Genomic DNA, 16,150 nt, shown 5'->3' on the forward strand with positions numbered 1-16,150 from the left:
TCCTAGGCAGGCCTTCTGGTGGCAAACCTTGTGATCTGCCACTCTAAGTCCAGGGCTGACAGAGTGGTCTGCTATTCTGTGGCACATGGCACACTGATGCAAAGGCCTAGAAACTGTGTGTAGGTGCCCTCCTCAGTCCACTATCATTGCCAGTAAATTGCTAATGGGGGTGGGAGGTGGAAGGAAGAGGGTGGGGGCTGGGTCAGGCTGGGGTAAGTTCAGGATCATGGTGGCAGCCATACACACTGAGATCCTATCTGCCCTTCCCGGCCTGGCCTGGCCTGGCCTGGCCTTGCCCTGCCCTCTGAGTTCCCTCTGGGGTCCCACTGGAGTCCCACTGGGCGCCAGGCAGCTTACCTCTTCTGTGTTATCTGGTCTCCAGACAGCCAACAGCATATAGCATGAGCTCTGTCAGTGGTGCTGCACACTCTGGGCCGATGTACGACAGGACTGGGTTCTAAGGTTTCAATCCTATACAGACTTTCTTGTGAATAAGTCCCATAGAATTCAATCAGACTTCCAAGAAGACATGCTTAGAATTGTGCTGCTAATCCCTAGTAAGGGTGAATAGGATTTCAGTGCACAGGTTGAGCCTCATTATTTGCGTGGGTTCCGTTCCAAATATAATTTGCTTGGCTTCCGTTGCTCACTATAGCAAATCAATTTAAAAAACAAAGTTTCTTTGCTCCGCTGATTTAAAAACAGCCTTGCTGGCCTTTTGACTCTAAGATAAGAGTCATTAAGAAGAAAATTCATCAATCAGTCCTCTTCTAAGAGCTTCCAAACAGCTGAGAGTTTACACTCAGCCCCTCCCTTCACCATTGCAAAGCTATCACCTTTCTTTCAGGAGGAAGGGAGGGGTCTGTTGGAGAGAGAAGGATTGATGGATTGTCAGCCAGCTGCCCTCTCTCTCTCTTATTAAGGAGGCTGTTGTTAAAGCACTGTTCAGTTTTTTAAACTGATTTTAAAGGGGTGCATTTTCCCCTTCTCCAGGGATCAGCACATTCCTTCTCATTTGCAGGGGCCATTCGTGTTGAGTCAAATCTGTGTATAAAAATTCAGTGTATAAATAGGCTGGACCTGTAATGTCTTCCTGTATTATGAGCAATATAATCATACAGACCTCATCATGATATGGAAAGAACAACATCTACCTACACAGTATTGATCACAAACATGTCATTTATTCTCAAATTCATGCTTTAGAAAAGAGGCTCCATTGATACACCTGCTTAATAGCTGGCCATGAGGAGACCCATTGGAGTCTCATTGGAGACCCACCATTGAAGTATAATGTTTACTTTTCAGGGCCTTCTGGAAGTCCCCCTCTCCCCCACCATAGCATGCAGCATGCATTCTGGCACCAACTATGGGCTAGTGGGGAATAGGGTTGGGCTGTATGAGCTGCCATGGTGACATGAGTGCACAAAGGAACCAAATGGCTTCTGGAAAGTGACATTTCAGACTTCTGGGGACATTTTGGATAATGGGCCATCAAAGATGGGTGTGTGAATTACAGCTGAAAGAACTGCACCCTGCACCTCCACATAATCTTATTTCAGGAATTGAATTTCCAAGTAGGCAAAGGACTATAACTGAGCTCATGCTTGGAATGTAGAGAAAGAGACCTATGCCTGAAAGAGACCTCTGCCTGAAACCCTGGCATGCCCCTACAAGTCAGCATAGACATTACCGATCTAGATTGACCAATTTTGAGACCCCACAAAAAGGAGCTGCATATGACCTACAACTGAGAAACCTTCAACACCCAATGTTCACAAGAAGCACTAAATTAGTGTTCTGCCATCAAACAAAGAAAAGTGTTGTCGGCTTTAGTGGTGATTATTTATTTATTTAATCTATTTATTCGATTTTGCTCCCAAAGGGCACCATAAGAACATAAGAACAGCCCCACTGGATCAGGCCATAGGCCCATCTAGTCCAGCTTCCTGTATCTCACAGCGGCCCACCAAATGCCCCAGGGAGCACACCAGATAACAAGAGACCTCATCCTGGTGCCCTCCCTTGCATCTGGCATTCTGACATAACCCATTTCTAAAATCAGGAGGTTGCGCATACACATCATGGCTTGTACCCCGTAATGGATTTTTCCTCCAGAAACTTGTCCAATCCCCTTTTAAAGGCGTCTAGGCTAGACGCCAGCACCACATCCTGCGGCAAGGAGTTCCACCGAAGCCCTTTCCTCAGCGTGTAGTGGAGTAGACACTGTGGAACTGTGGAGTATCTGTGGAACTCTTTGCCACAGGATGTTGTGATGGCAAAATTTCTGGAGGAAAAATCCATCATGGGTTACCAGCCATAATGTGTATGTGCAGCCTCCTGATTTTAGAAATGGGCTATGTCAGAATGCCAGGTGCAAGGGAGGGCACCAGGATGCAGGTCTCTTGTTGTCCTGTGTGCTCCCTGGGGCATTTGGTGGGTCGCTGTGAGATACAGGAAGCTGGACTAGATGGGCCTATGGCCTGATCCAGCGGGGCTGTTCTTATGTTCTTCTGAAGTGGCTTACAACGCAGTATTAAAAATAACAACTGTACATCTAAAATAAAAATATAAACACAAATAAATACACATGTTCAAAATAGCCACCAGCAATCAATCACCAACATAAGGATTATGAAGGATTTCTTCAACGAGATTTGAATTGGGTAAATTAGTCACGTTTTGAATCTGATAATGTCATTTTCTAGTTCGTTAGATTCCTACTCATTTGTTCTTCTTGGATTTCTAGCGTTCTGCAAAAATGTGAAAAGAGAAGTACCGGTGTCCTCTCTGTTCAACTGCCCAAAGATTCAACCTATGATCCTGTGCGCACTTACCTGGGTGTAAGATCCATTAAAATCCCACGGAATTGTTTCTGCATAGATATTCATACACTGCTGCAATCTGTTTCTTTTCTTTAAAAAAAAAATTTTTCAACGTGAATCACACACCATAATTAAAACACACCATATTCCATAAATACTTTATGCTAACAGCCTTCTTCCAGATATCATAATTCATTTGCCTGTCATGTTGACACATGCGTATGGATTTCATCCACAATGCTGTCTGCATTGCATTTCCTATAAAGAGTGTTTATGATTTTCATAAATTAAAACACTACTGAAATGAAGACTGTCTAGTGGGGTTCCCAGTGTTGTTCATTCGTATGTCGAGGATGCTGCTCGCTAAAGTGCGATAATGCTGTCTCCCCCAGTGCTAGCCTGAATGTGTGTCCACTGCAATAAATGCTAAGCCATGGCCCAATGTTATTTGTGGTTGGCAACCTTCAGTCTCGAAAGACTATGGTATAAGCCTACAGCGCCTGGTATTCCCAGGCGGTCTCCCATCCAAGTACTAACCAGGCCTGACCCTGCTTAGCTTCCGAGATCAGACAAGATCGGGCATGTGCAGGATAACAGTTGTTATTTCCTCCCCATGTTTTCAACAAAAATAAAAATGCCTATTAGAATGTCAAGGGCTAACCCAACAAGGTCTGGGATTCAGCCTGTGCTGATACTGCTGATCCTACTCCCTCCTAGGCCTAATCCGCCCTCTTCCTCCATCACTACCCCATGCTGCCCATTCACTCCCTACACCCCATTCAACCATCTCCACTGGCTCACCTCTTCCAGCAGGTGTCTGACATCCATTAATGCACTTTTGACAGCGGCCAGCCCACGTGCACTGGCCTAGTCTTGTTTGTGCCAGCCAAAAAGGAGATTATACAGGCAGAACATGCGGTCTGCTGGCATGATTCTTCGATAGGATTAAACCAAAAGTCACATTACTTGCATGGACCATGCTCCCCTGGAAGGCATCCAATGCCATGTACATATGTATGTGAATGTGTGACTCATCTTGACTTCAAACAATAAAAAGCGTTGCTTGGCAACATCATTCATCTTTTTGGCAACTACCTCTGTGTCACTTGTTCAGGCTCCATGCATAGCTTTAGGGTGATAGAGCAGAGATGCTCTGGGAATAGACATACCTGCCTTTTCAAGGAAACTTTCCACTGTACTGCTTTAGCCTTAAGGAAGTGTGGGAGCTCAGGGACACCTCTGCAGGACTACAACTACTGCTGAAGTAAATTTTGATACCCAGAAATTTCCTGGGATCTCAGCTGGCCTTGTGGAATGCAAAAGATGGTGGTTAGGTTGACTGGGAGTCCAGGGTTACTGGGTAGGTGGGTAGACCTGGGCTCTGGAGATTTTTCCAGCTCTTGCTACCCTGCCCCTGCTCTGTTTCACCCCACCCCATCCCACCTGACTCAATTGCCTCCTTCTCCCTGTCCTTTTTTTTTTTTTTTAATCTCTTCTCTCTTTGGGAAGGGTCCCAAAAGAAACTTTGTATCCCCTGATAATTTTCCCCTGGAGTCCCTGGTTAAAACTATATATGTTACCTAGAGCTCCTTGGAAGAAAAGCCCAATACTACACAATCATAATTATTATCTTTCAATACATCATAGAAAAAATGGTGATATACAAAATATTCACTAAGCAAGATTGTGGTTTTCCTGAAAGTTCTGCTGACATGTACAAGATACATCAGTCAGTGATACTGCTGTTGAGTGAAATGATTCAGATAAATCCATGCTAGGTGAATAAGGACAGGCTGTTCTGTACCAAATGCACTGAATAGCCTTTCTAGAATGGCTTTTTGCTGTTCAAGCAGAGCCTGCTATCTACGTTTTATTCCATTTGGATAGTAAATCCAGATGGATCAGGTTCAGTTTTGCCAAGGGGGGGAAGTCTTTTTAAAATTTAACACATGGAAGGTCTATTCATTCACTGCAAAAGCCAGAGGGACAGAGCTGCCATCCATACAGAATGGCACCCTTATCGATCCGGAGCTTGTTATTGAGAAATGTTTTTTTTTTTTTTCTGCTCCCTGAATTTAGACTATGTGGAAGCCCACAATATGTGAATGACACTATTAATTCAGAGAATGATCAGGGTCAGTTAAACAAGAAGGACCATTTCCATGTGCATCATGGTTTGATGAGGAATTTGTTAATGGGAATTATTCTGCTTTTATTCTATATAGCTTTTTATTGCTTGCACCACAATAGCTCTTTAAGGAAAATCTGACAGTGGTGCCAAAAACAGGATTAGTGCAGATGGAGAATGGAAATAGAGAAGGGAAATTAATTTCTTAAGGTCAGTGTCCTATCCCCGGAGGGGCTGCTGGGTGCAGCGGTTCCAAAATGGTGACTGTGGTATCCTGCAGCCCCTTTCATCCCCTTCCCCCAAGTAAGGGCACAGGCCCTGCATTGGGACTACATGAGTCTGCACTGCCTATTTTACCCGGTATAGACAACAACAACAACAACAACAGTATTTATATACCGCTTTTCAACTAAAGTTCACAAAGCGGTTTACAGAGAAAAAAATCAAATAATCAAATAGACTGGAGAACCTCTGCGTCAGGCTTTTCTGCCCAACCCCCTCCCAGTCAAGTCAGTCCCACCACCCTGCCCTCCCCCTGCTCTCCACTCAGAACTCCTCCCTCTGCCCTGAAAACCTGCCCAGCTGCCCAGCAGTGCAATTTATTCCCAGGTGCTCCTGTGGCTTCTCCTTTAGGTGCTGAGGCCCAGTGCCAACTGGCATTCGTCCAGCACTGGCAGCCTCTCCTCCCTGGGTACCACAGCGCTATCACCCATTAGGATTGGGTGCTGAGTAAGCTGAAGAGCACTGTCATAGGAAACACCAGTGGCCAAGCCCCCTTATTTTCAAGGCTAGGCTGTTTCTGTATGTAAAACATTCTGAATGTAAAGCATTCAAATACATTTGACATTCTGTAAAATGTATTTTAAGGGGTAAGCCCCAACAGCCACAATGCGTCAACTCAGACCAAAAAAAATAAGAACATAAGAACATAAGAACAGCCCCACTGGATCAGGCCGTAGGCCCATCTAGTCCAGCTTCCTGTATCTCACAGCAGCCCACCAAATGCCCCAGGGAGCACACCTCACTGGTGCAAGTCCTTGTTGATTTGTGCAGGTGGATCAGCCCCAGGAAGAAGGTTTGGATATGACAGGCACCATAGGTGAGAACACTATTGCACATAATTTTTGCACAAACCATAAGGACAACTGCCCAGCTACAACTGCCATACTTAGTGACTGTCCTGAACAATGAATGTTGATAATCCTTTCAATTTTATTGGCACAACCATAATTTAACACACACTTTACAACAAACTATAATGTGTTGACAGGATACCTGCAAGTTGGCTAAGAATGTAATTTCACCCTCACAGCCTCGCAACTACACAGTATGAGTAGCTGGCCTCCATTCCATTTCATGGAGGTAAATTATATTCTAAGGCTAAGCAGTGATGGCCATGACTGTGTAGAGAATTGACTCATTGTTCATGCCCAGTGGGACTACTTGGAAATGTAGAATTTCAAAAGTGGTTTGCCATGTAATGTGGGGAAATGAGTTGGGCTTCCTTTCCAATGAAAATACCAAAAATGGCTACTGTAACTCTTTCACTGTCCCCAAAGAAGTTCTCTAGAAGTCTGTGGCCAAAATCTGGAGCTCGGCATAGGATGCATAGGAGGTCACAGTGTGTAAATCTAGCTAGTCCAGAAATTCTCATGCATAATCTTGATTCTACTTAAAACTTACTTAAGGAGCTCACAAGAGGGGTGTGTGTGTGAGGCAGGGGGAGAGAGAGACTCTTTAAACCCAACCTGAAACATGTCAGTAGAGATATTGAAACTGTTTTGAGTTTTCCCTCAATTGATTAGCTGTTTTACCCAAGAAAGGGACCTTCATGTTTGCTTTGGATTGTATTTTAGGCACAATTCAACCTAATGATTTGTATGGAGATCCCATGAGAAAGTTTGCTAGATTTGATCAGACCTCATTTCCTTTCCTTCAGAATTTCACAGATGTCTTGCCTGAGGAGCAGCTTCCAAATTCACCTTGAATGTTAGCTTCAGATGCATTTTGGTAGCAACTATTGTTTGCGTCTACAGATGGCGAGTCATAAAATGCTATTTTGTACTGCTGCCTCACAGAAGGGATTAAGAATGTAGCTGATGCATGTGCATTCCTTCGATGCCAAGGCAAAGAGTATGGGGGGGAAAAAGAGAATTTCTGAAGTAACAAGCTGTAACCTGTTCAGAGGTATGGTAAGATGAGTCATTGGAGGTCAGTTTGAAGCTTGCTGCTAAGATGTGCCTTTTTATTAATTACTCAAGGTGCTGATTCTGACCTTTAAACCCCTAAATGTTTGGGATCAGAATACGAATGCCCACCTCCTCCCTGGATGAAACTGCCTACTGAGTCAGGTCAACTGAAGGCTTTCTTGTGCATCATACCAATGGCAGACGTGTACCTGGCACTGACATGTGGGAGGGCCTTCTCTACAGTGGTACTTAGTCTGTGGAACTTTCCATGCCAGGACATGAAATTTGCCTTCTTTCCCACTGATGGATGAAGACTTTCAATTCATTCGAGGTCCATGTTTTGTCATTTTTTGTTACAGGTGGACTAAATTAATGTTTCTGGGAATGGGTTTCTGTCAAACATTCTGTAGAACTTTTTGTCAGTGCTGTTTAGCATCGTGTGTTTGTGTTTTTCAGTTAACTCATTATATTTAATTATTTTTGACATGTTAGCTGCCTTGAGGGCCTCCCTATTGGGAGAGGAAAAGTGGGATATACATGTTTGCTTTGATGATGACGACGATGATGACAGCAACAAGGAAGATGACTAGCACTGTTTGCTCCCTTGTTCGCAATGTGCTTGTTTTTAAATAATTAGAACACCATAAATCTCCAGTAGCCTCTTCTCTTAAAGAAGCTGATCCTGTTTAAGGCTCCCCCTGGAACATTCTACCGCTTCAGGAAGTGGGAAATGTGAAACAATGTTTATTACAAGACAGCCAATATTCCAGAATTGCCTTCTGAGACCGACAAAAGCAGAAACCCTTAAGTCTTGCATTACTTCCCAGCAAAGGGCAAGGACCAATATTTTCTAGTGATAAATCTGCTGTCAGACTGCAATAAGATTAAAGGCAAATCTTTGGCCTCTACAAAGACTAAACAACACAGGAGGAGGCTATGTGCTTAGGGAGTAGGTTTGGGCAGGAACCAGATGATAGAATCTGCATTCTGCCGTATCAGCAATGTTCATACATAAACACATTAAACCAATTTCTACTTAGACCAGTATTCCTTCTTGGCTGATATGCATTCTCTTTCCCTATCTGATTGGGTCTTAAAGTGTCAGGCAAAAGTCTTTCTCAGCTCTGCCAGCCAAGAAGTAATCCTTTTTGTTTTACTTGGAGATTCTAGACACTGGACATGTGACCTTCTACATGCAAAATGTGATCTACTGCTGAGAGCGACAGCCCCTCTCTTTCATTCGTTTAGCGGTCTGTTGTTGTCATTGGCATGTAGTCAGTGGCATCGCCAGGAACTATGGCATCCAGGGCAGTGAAGCCATGACATTGCATGCTGTCATGATGTCACTTCCGTGTTCTCGCCCAACATGAAGAGGAAGAGGCTGCGACAGCTTCTTGACCCAGTTCTATTTGGACCTGCAGCACTGATTTCACTGGCACAAGTCCACATGGACACAGAAAGGCAGATCAAGGTCTAGAAGGGAGATAGGATATCAGCAGTGCTGATACCTCTCCCTTCCTAGTGCCACCCCCTGCTCCAGCTGTCTCCTCCCTGTTCTCCCCCACCCCATTCCATCTGCTCTCCACCTCCCTTCTCCCTCACTTGACTTACCAGTTTGAGGGGCATGACAAATCCACTGGTGGGCTATCACTTGCTGCTTGTGGCAGCGGCCCAGTTGCTCCTGGTGGCAGGTCATGTTTCCAACTGCTGTAAAGCACCTTATATAAGTCAGAACTTATATTCTGCTTCCATGTCTTCCCATTCATCCTACTAGCCCCAAAGAGGATCCACACAAAATTATGCACAGATTTATTTACATTGGACCATCATATATGAGAGCATGGTTCAGAAACTCTTGCAGGGTGCAAATGGACTAAGATGGGAGTTGGAAAGGAAAATTGGCAGGTACAGAAGAGGTAAGTGTCCTCCTTCTACCCATTGTTTTCTGCTGGAAAGTGATCTCTCCTAGCTACTCTGGGCAAAGAAAAAGTGGTGACCAGGCCTTGGAAACACGTGGTGGGGGTGGAATGGGTGTCCGAAGTCCCCTGCAGGTCCCCATGAATGCAGAGCCTTCTCAGCTTTATCCTGCGGTTAGATGTGGAGGTTATGGCAGAAAGCAACACTAATTCAGCCAAACAAAAACAAAAATCCAAAGAGGCAAACCTCAAAGATGTAAGAAACAGAATAGGGTTTTTAAAAAAAGTGAGAGAGGCAAGCATCACAAAGTGCTCCAGAAATAGTATGATTTATATATAAAAACACTCCACTGTTATTTTATTATGTCTAATGTGTGTGAGCATAACAACTCTTCTCAAGAGGCAATCATCAATTCTTATCTCCTGAATGAGAAGCTGTCTTGTAGGAGAGCACTTCTCATTCAAGGACCAAGAAAGGGTTATTGCCTGTGCACAGTTCCCTGAAGCCTGAAAAATTAGTCTTTAGGAGCTTCTGCATTGATCCCTTTGAGCTGTTATTAGGGTCCAGGACTTGGACAAAAACAGAGAATCCCTTTCAGTTCTTGTGTGATTTGTTCTACTGTGCCACAAGTTCATCCAGCACGCACATTCAGAGAGAAACATAGCAAGTCACAAAAGTTTGACCCAAAACGAAGAATGACAGGGAGCAACAGTATTAACTCTGATACTCAGAGCAAGAAAAGAATCAGGAATGAAATAGGAAGTTATATCCTGCCTTTCTTTATTCAAGGAACTCAAGGTGGTCACCCACCCCAAATGACTGGGTTTTGAATTTCCTTAGTTTCAACAAAGTGGTTGAATCAGTTGTCCTCAGACACTACCCTGGGACCTAATCAAAATGATACTTCTAAGAGCAAGGCAAGCAAAAATATGTTCAGGCTCAATACTTTCCCAGAAACAGCCTGAGAAGCCAACCAGGAACCTGTTCACAAAGTACCTAAACAAAACATCTGACTTCTTTGGAGATGTTCATCAGATATTCTGAACATTTACCATTCCTATGAAGAATGTTCAGAAGTAATTCATCCATCGCTAACAAGCACATATATTCATGGTCACTTTCACTGGGTAACAAAAATCATGAGAATAGGTCTTATGGTGTCATTCTTAATGTATGCTGCTGCATATGCAAACACTGCTCCATTTTATTGGTTTAATTCTCTGAGACTTTTTGGTTTTGCAGACTGAAATAACACAGAAGAACACGGAAAGCCATGTGCTGATAGCAAATCAAAATACAAATAGAAAGTGAAGGAAAGTTTGATCAGGAAAAATGCAACCACAAAAGAGTCCTCATCCTACGGATACATTGGCGAAGAACTTTATGGACTCATGTTGCCCATTTTAGCACAGCAGACCTCAAGTATTCAGAAATAAGACTCATACACATGCGTGTGCATGATGATTAAAAATGTCAAATAGTGAAATCATAAATTAAATAATCAGATGGTTGCATTTGGAGGCACAAAAAAAGCAGCATTAAAAGGTGAGGCAAGCTGAACACTGCAAAAACACACAAGGAGAGCTCAATCATATATATCAGACACACAATGCATGCACACACGTATTTCTGGATTCTGTCGTGCCACACTAATGTGACAAGAAACAGGATACATAGTGTGACTATGAAGATAGGGAAATACTGGTTCTGGGTGAATCAGTGGTATTGAGAGGGGATGTGGCCTGCAACAGGTGACAGGGGGGAAATGACACCATTACTAGCAAAAAATTTTAAAATCTTGATATTTTCTAATAATACTATCATGTTATATATCATTCAATGTGTAATTTCATACATAGTGCAATGAAACAAACCATGTTGAAATATCTCAATTCTATCAATAGTTATAGCTGAAAAACCACTGGGGCAGGACAATGTTACATTACCACACCCACCATCTGGGACATTGCCCTGCCCACTGCATGGGAGGAGGTCCATCTTGGGGGTGACACACTGGCCTCCCACACGGGGTAAAGCAAACCATAATGACGCCACTGGGCAGTGGTGGACTTCCGACAAACCAGAAGCACAGTTTCCGATCGCATTGGGAGCATCAGTAAGGCTTCTGCATGGTCCTAGAGATGCATGAGGCTCTGCAACTGAGGCATTTGCCCCTTTCAGATAATGGCAGGTCTGCTACTGCCACTGGGATGGATTCTATTGGACAAAGTAAGTGGGCTGCAATCTACAAGCATTACAACACAACCCAAAACATGTTTACTGTGTTCAGTGGTACTTACATACCTGAGAGTAAGTATAGGATTATAGTGTGTGTGTAGTGTGTGTATAGGATTTGAAGCTAAAAGAGGGTGAAACTTGGTTTCTGCCCTAGACATTGTTGTTCTGGATTTTGTACTATCAGTATTGATGGTCATTATTATTGATGGTCACGACTCCATTATTATGGAGAGGAGGCTGGTCAACAATAACGTAATTTTGGACATCTTTGAGTTCAATTAAGGGAAAATAAAGTCCAGTCTTGTGATTGCTTGATCTGGCATTGGGCACAATCCTAACCAGGTCTACTGGTTAGTCCTATTTTGTTCTCGTCTGATCTTGGAAGCTAAGCAGGGTCGGGCCTGGTTTGTACTTGGATGGGAGACCTCCTGGGAATACCGGGTGCTGTAGGCTTATACCATGGTCTTTCGAGACTGAAAGTTGCCAACCATATTTTGTTCAATGGGGTTTACTCTCAGGAAAGTGTGGTTAGGATTGCAGCCATAGTGTCCTGGAAATCAATTAAGGATGCTACTCTAAGAAAACCAATTATTCTTCCCAGAGAACTCTGCCACCAACCATTTTACCTATTAAATACTTGTTGGAGGTAAAAATCCTGGCGAAAAAACTGAATACCTAATATATGGACAAAACAAAAAGAAGATGGCCTTATGGGCCTCCCTATAATACTGCAGAATTGACTGTAAAGAAAAATTTTGGTAAGCATAATTGAATGTAAACTGCAATGCGTACCTCTTATTAACAGGATATTTATATATCTATATGAGCATAATGTTTAAAAATGAACTAATCTGTTCCGGGCCACATTTGCTCCTGAAAACATATTTCATGCCACAATAAGAAAGTCATATGTTATACATATTAGTTGGAAACCCTCTCGCAAAAAGCCAATTATTTCAAAGGAACAGATGGTAGCTAGGCACAACTCCCATTAAAAGTTATTGAGCTCTAGGGTTTTAAAGAGGCATAAAGGGCAGCAGGGTTCCCAAATGTCCTTGAGAGTCAGCTGCCATTTGAGCAATTAAGTGCCATTTGTACCTCTGGAAATCTATCTCCATATGATCAACAGAAAGCAACATCCAATACATAGAACTTACAGTGATAACGCTGAAGGAAGGCAGAAAAATATCAACTCACAATCATGCATGGGATGGGAAGACAAGAAGCACTGGAGAATAGCTCTGCTTCTCGATATTCACCAGATTTCATGGTTGCATGGAAGAACCTCACAATATGAGAATGTCACAAGCTAGTAACATTTTGAAAAATGCTACAGCAGAATTCGTTTTGAGGTAGTAATAACATTTAACTTCTGGGAGGCTGTCACCATTGCCTGATCTTTGCAGTCTGTGCTGTTCCACAAACACCAGTGGGAATGTCCAGAGATTTCGGAGCATCTAGCATCACCTGAAAACAATGTCATTCTAGGGCCTGGTACAGGTAACAGGCATGGCAATGAAGGAGAAAGTCACAGGGCTGTGGTCCCAAGCTTGCTGAAGAGGGTAGGTGAGGAAGGAGGGCTGGGGGAAAGGATGAACCTGAGGGTATATGTGGATCCATTTCTTCCATATGACATGGAAAGGTTTTTCAAAGGTAGGAGTGTGTATGAAAGGTGGCATACAGATTTGGAGAGGTCTGTGATAAGAATCACTAGCATCTGTTTTTGGATTGATTGATTTTGGGTTCGCCTTTTGACCGACTCAGATACAGATGGGAATCGCTAACCAAAAAATAGCCAAATATAGCCAAATGGTCTGACTGGGGAATCCACTGGCCTCATCTATCTACTCTGCTCTAATGCTTAGCAGCTAAGCTGACATACCCAATATGCTGTCTACATTTTTTAAAATCTTTGAATTGTGTACATTGGGTAGCATCTTTGGGTGCAAATCACAACCTGCACGGTTCTTTGGAACCTGGATGTTCAGTTTAATAGTGTTTTCCAAAGTGCTATAGTCTATTTCTGTTGCACTTGTCATTTTTGAAACAGACACACACACACACACACACACACACACACACACACACACACACATCTGTGAAAAAAATCAATCTATTTTAGTTGGTTTTTATTTATTATTTAATGGGGGAATGCATGGATGATGACGGTGGTTGCATCTGCTGACACTATACCACTTCTATCACCTACCTAGCACACTTTAAAAGCAATCAAAGCAACATATAACACCACTTTCTGTGCTTCTACCTTTGGAAAACACCAAAATCCATGAAAAAAGTAAAACCGTTTTCTCCCACCTCTAGCTATAGAGACTCCAGGACAAACAGGGCTTACTTATTTATTTGCTTTCACTCATTTGTGGTGAAATTTTCCCTATACAATCTCCTTGTTTAGATAAAAATCATCTGGACAGAGAACACAAGAAAGTCTTATTCCTGAGTTGTTGTCACTCAGATATATTCTTGAATATCATTTCCTTTATGCCTAATTCTCAACTTCCCTCTCCATAGTTCTTAATAGTTATCCATTATTGCCAGGAAATCAATATGATTCAGTTCAGTGTGCATCAGTTATAATGGGCTGGTAATCTCTCTCCTATCTGCAGTGCTTGCCAGGATAGATAAAACCACTCAATGCATTCCATGTCTTTATTTGCCATACTTCAGATTTTGCAATTAATAAGCCCCGAGACTTCAGGAAATGCATTGCTATGGTCTCAGATATATCCTTTGCAAAATAAAATTGATATACAATTAAACCAAAGTTCATGTTTATTTGAGGTAGGGATGCATGTAAGCCCCCATCCCTTGATATATTTTGCTTCTCTTCTCAAAACGCATTTTGCTCCCTTCAGTCGTTCTCAAATATCTTCCTTCAGCAGGAACAGCTAAATTTAAGATAGATAGATAGATAGATAGATAGATAGATAGATAGATAGATAGATAGATAGATAGATAGATAATTAGCCAACTTGTGAAGGCAATCTGGGTCTTGTGCACAGTTGAGGCCCCATTGGGAATTTTGCTAGGCTTGCCCAAAAGAGTTTCGCTTTCCTGACACTGTTTGAGCAGGACATTTGCAGAAAATTTGGTTAGCAGTACCTCAGTCACAGAGCAGAGCCACTCAGAAGAATTTTCTCAAAGTTCTCTTTGGGCCCCTTCCCTTCGAATGTGAGTTTAGCTCCCAGGCCCCCTTTATTGGTTTCCAGGCCCCCTTCTTGACCCCGGGCCCAGGTATGATATTCCCCTGCACGCCCCTCTCAGAGGTCCTGTCACAGAGTCAGGCCTGACTCAGTGCTATCAGTATCTCAATCCCATCTTGAAATACCCTCCCCCAAATTTTTAGTTTTATTTTCTTTGGAGCCTCAAGCATGCCACTCTCATCCACCCACCACCATCCCAGTTTCGGCACCATTCCCCTTACTGTACTGTACTGTATTCCTTACCATCTTCATTGGCACAATGTATCACTGCTGATGCCTGCACTGTTCTCCACTTCCTCTTCCTCACCCCACCTTGGTTTGGAAAGTGCAGCAGGATGAGGACCAGCAAAAGAAAGTGGGGGAAGGAGTAATATTGGCCCCTCCAAGAAGAGCAGTCCAGTATTACAATTGCAAATAAGAATATTTAAGCAAAAAACCTGGAGTATCAAGTGATCCACCAGGGATCATGAAACCAATTGTGAATACAATCTCACAATTTAAGAAGAACCAACTGCTAAGTACCTTTCAATCTAATAATTCCATGGAAACAGTGGAAAAGATTCAATCAGTTAAGCCACTGGTTCTCAGACTCTCTGGGAGTTCAAGAACTCGGGTAAGTCTTTGTGGGGGCAGGGTGGAAAGCAGCAACGTGATCAGGGGACAAAGGGGCTGTTTTAAACATACCTGCTGCAGGGGTGTACAGAGCCTTGTGGAGACCTCTGCAGGGCTCATAAGAACATAAGAACATAAGAACAGCCCCACTGGATCAGGCCATAGGCCCATCTAGTCCAGCTTCCTGTATCTCACAGCGGCCCACCAAATGCCCCAGAGAGCACACCAGATAACAAGAGACCTGTGGCTTGTAGAATAATCGCGACCCACTCCCAGATTGCGATTACAAATTCCTCTCCATTACTTGTGACTCCTCCCCAGGAAACATCTACCCAATTTCTAGGAGTAGTGGTGGGGGGAGAGCAGCCACACCATGAATTTCTCTCACATGACTTGGGGCCTTCCATTTGTGGAATGGGAAGAAGCCGTGCTGCAGCAGCTCCAAATGTACATACAAAGGGGGTCTAATACCATTGGTGTGAATGGGAAAGAGCTAAGCGTGTCTGTGTGTGGTGGGATGGACACTTTGGGGTTTTTTATTAGAAGGGTGACCAGACACAGTGGAGAACAGAGTGGCTATACCTTTGATCATTGTATAGAAGCAGGTACACCTTTTTAAACCCTTCCATGTTGAGATGCACCTGCCAAGATTCCCTCTTCTCTACAATGTTAAAGGTATGGGTACACTGTCCCCTTTTGTATCTGGTCACCCTGTGTATGTGTTGAACCAAGCAATGCAATAAGAACAAAACCTGAAAGGATCAGGTGCTGGGCAGCACTCCTCTGTGTGTGTCTGTATTTATTTGTTCGTGTGTGTATGTGTGTGTGAGAGAGATCTTATTTTGCTGTAAGTTGTTTAGGAAACACTCGCTGCAGTTTTGAAGCAGATGTTTTCTGCCTTCCATCAGTTGGATGTGACGTGCTGAAATTTCCTGCTGTTCCCATAACCATTTTATCGCATTAGCATCAATTACATATAACAGCACATCACTTTGACTGGAACTGCGGTTTTTATCCTGG

General features: G+C 43.2%; 2 pseudogenes; both read right to left on the reverse strand.

Moving 5' to 3' along the window:
* Nucleotides 1-16,150, reverse strand: part of LOC136638566 (zinc finger protein 721-like) — a 1,054,179-nt pseudogene that overhangs the window by 789,470 nt on the left and 248,559 nt on the right.
* Nucleotides 3,314-3,430, reverse strand: LOC136642847 (5S ribosomal RNA; annotated as a pseudogene).

The sequence above is a fragment of the Tiliqua scincoides genome, chromosome 2 (assembly GCF_035046505.1).
Source record: "Tiliqua scincoides isolate rTilSci1 chromosome 2, rTilSci1.hap2, whole genome shotgun sequence".
Classification (NCBI taxonomy): domain Eukaryota; kingdom Metazoa; phylum Chordata; class Lepidosauria; order Squamata; family Scincidae; genus Tiliqua; species Tiliqua scincoides.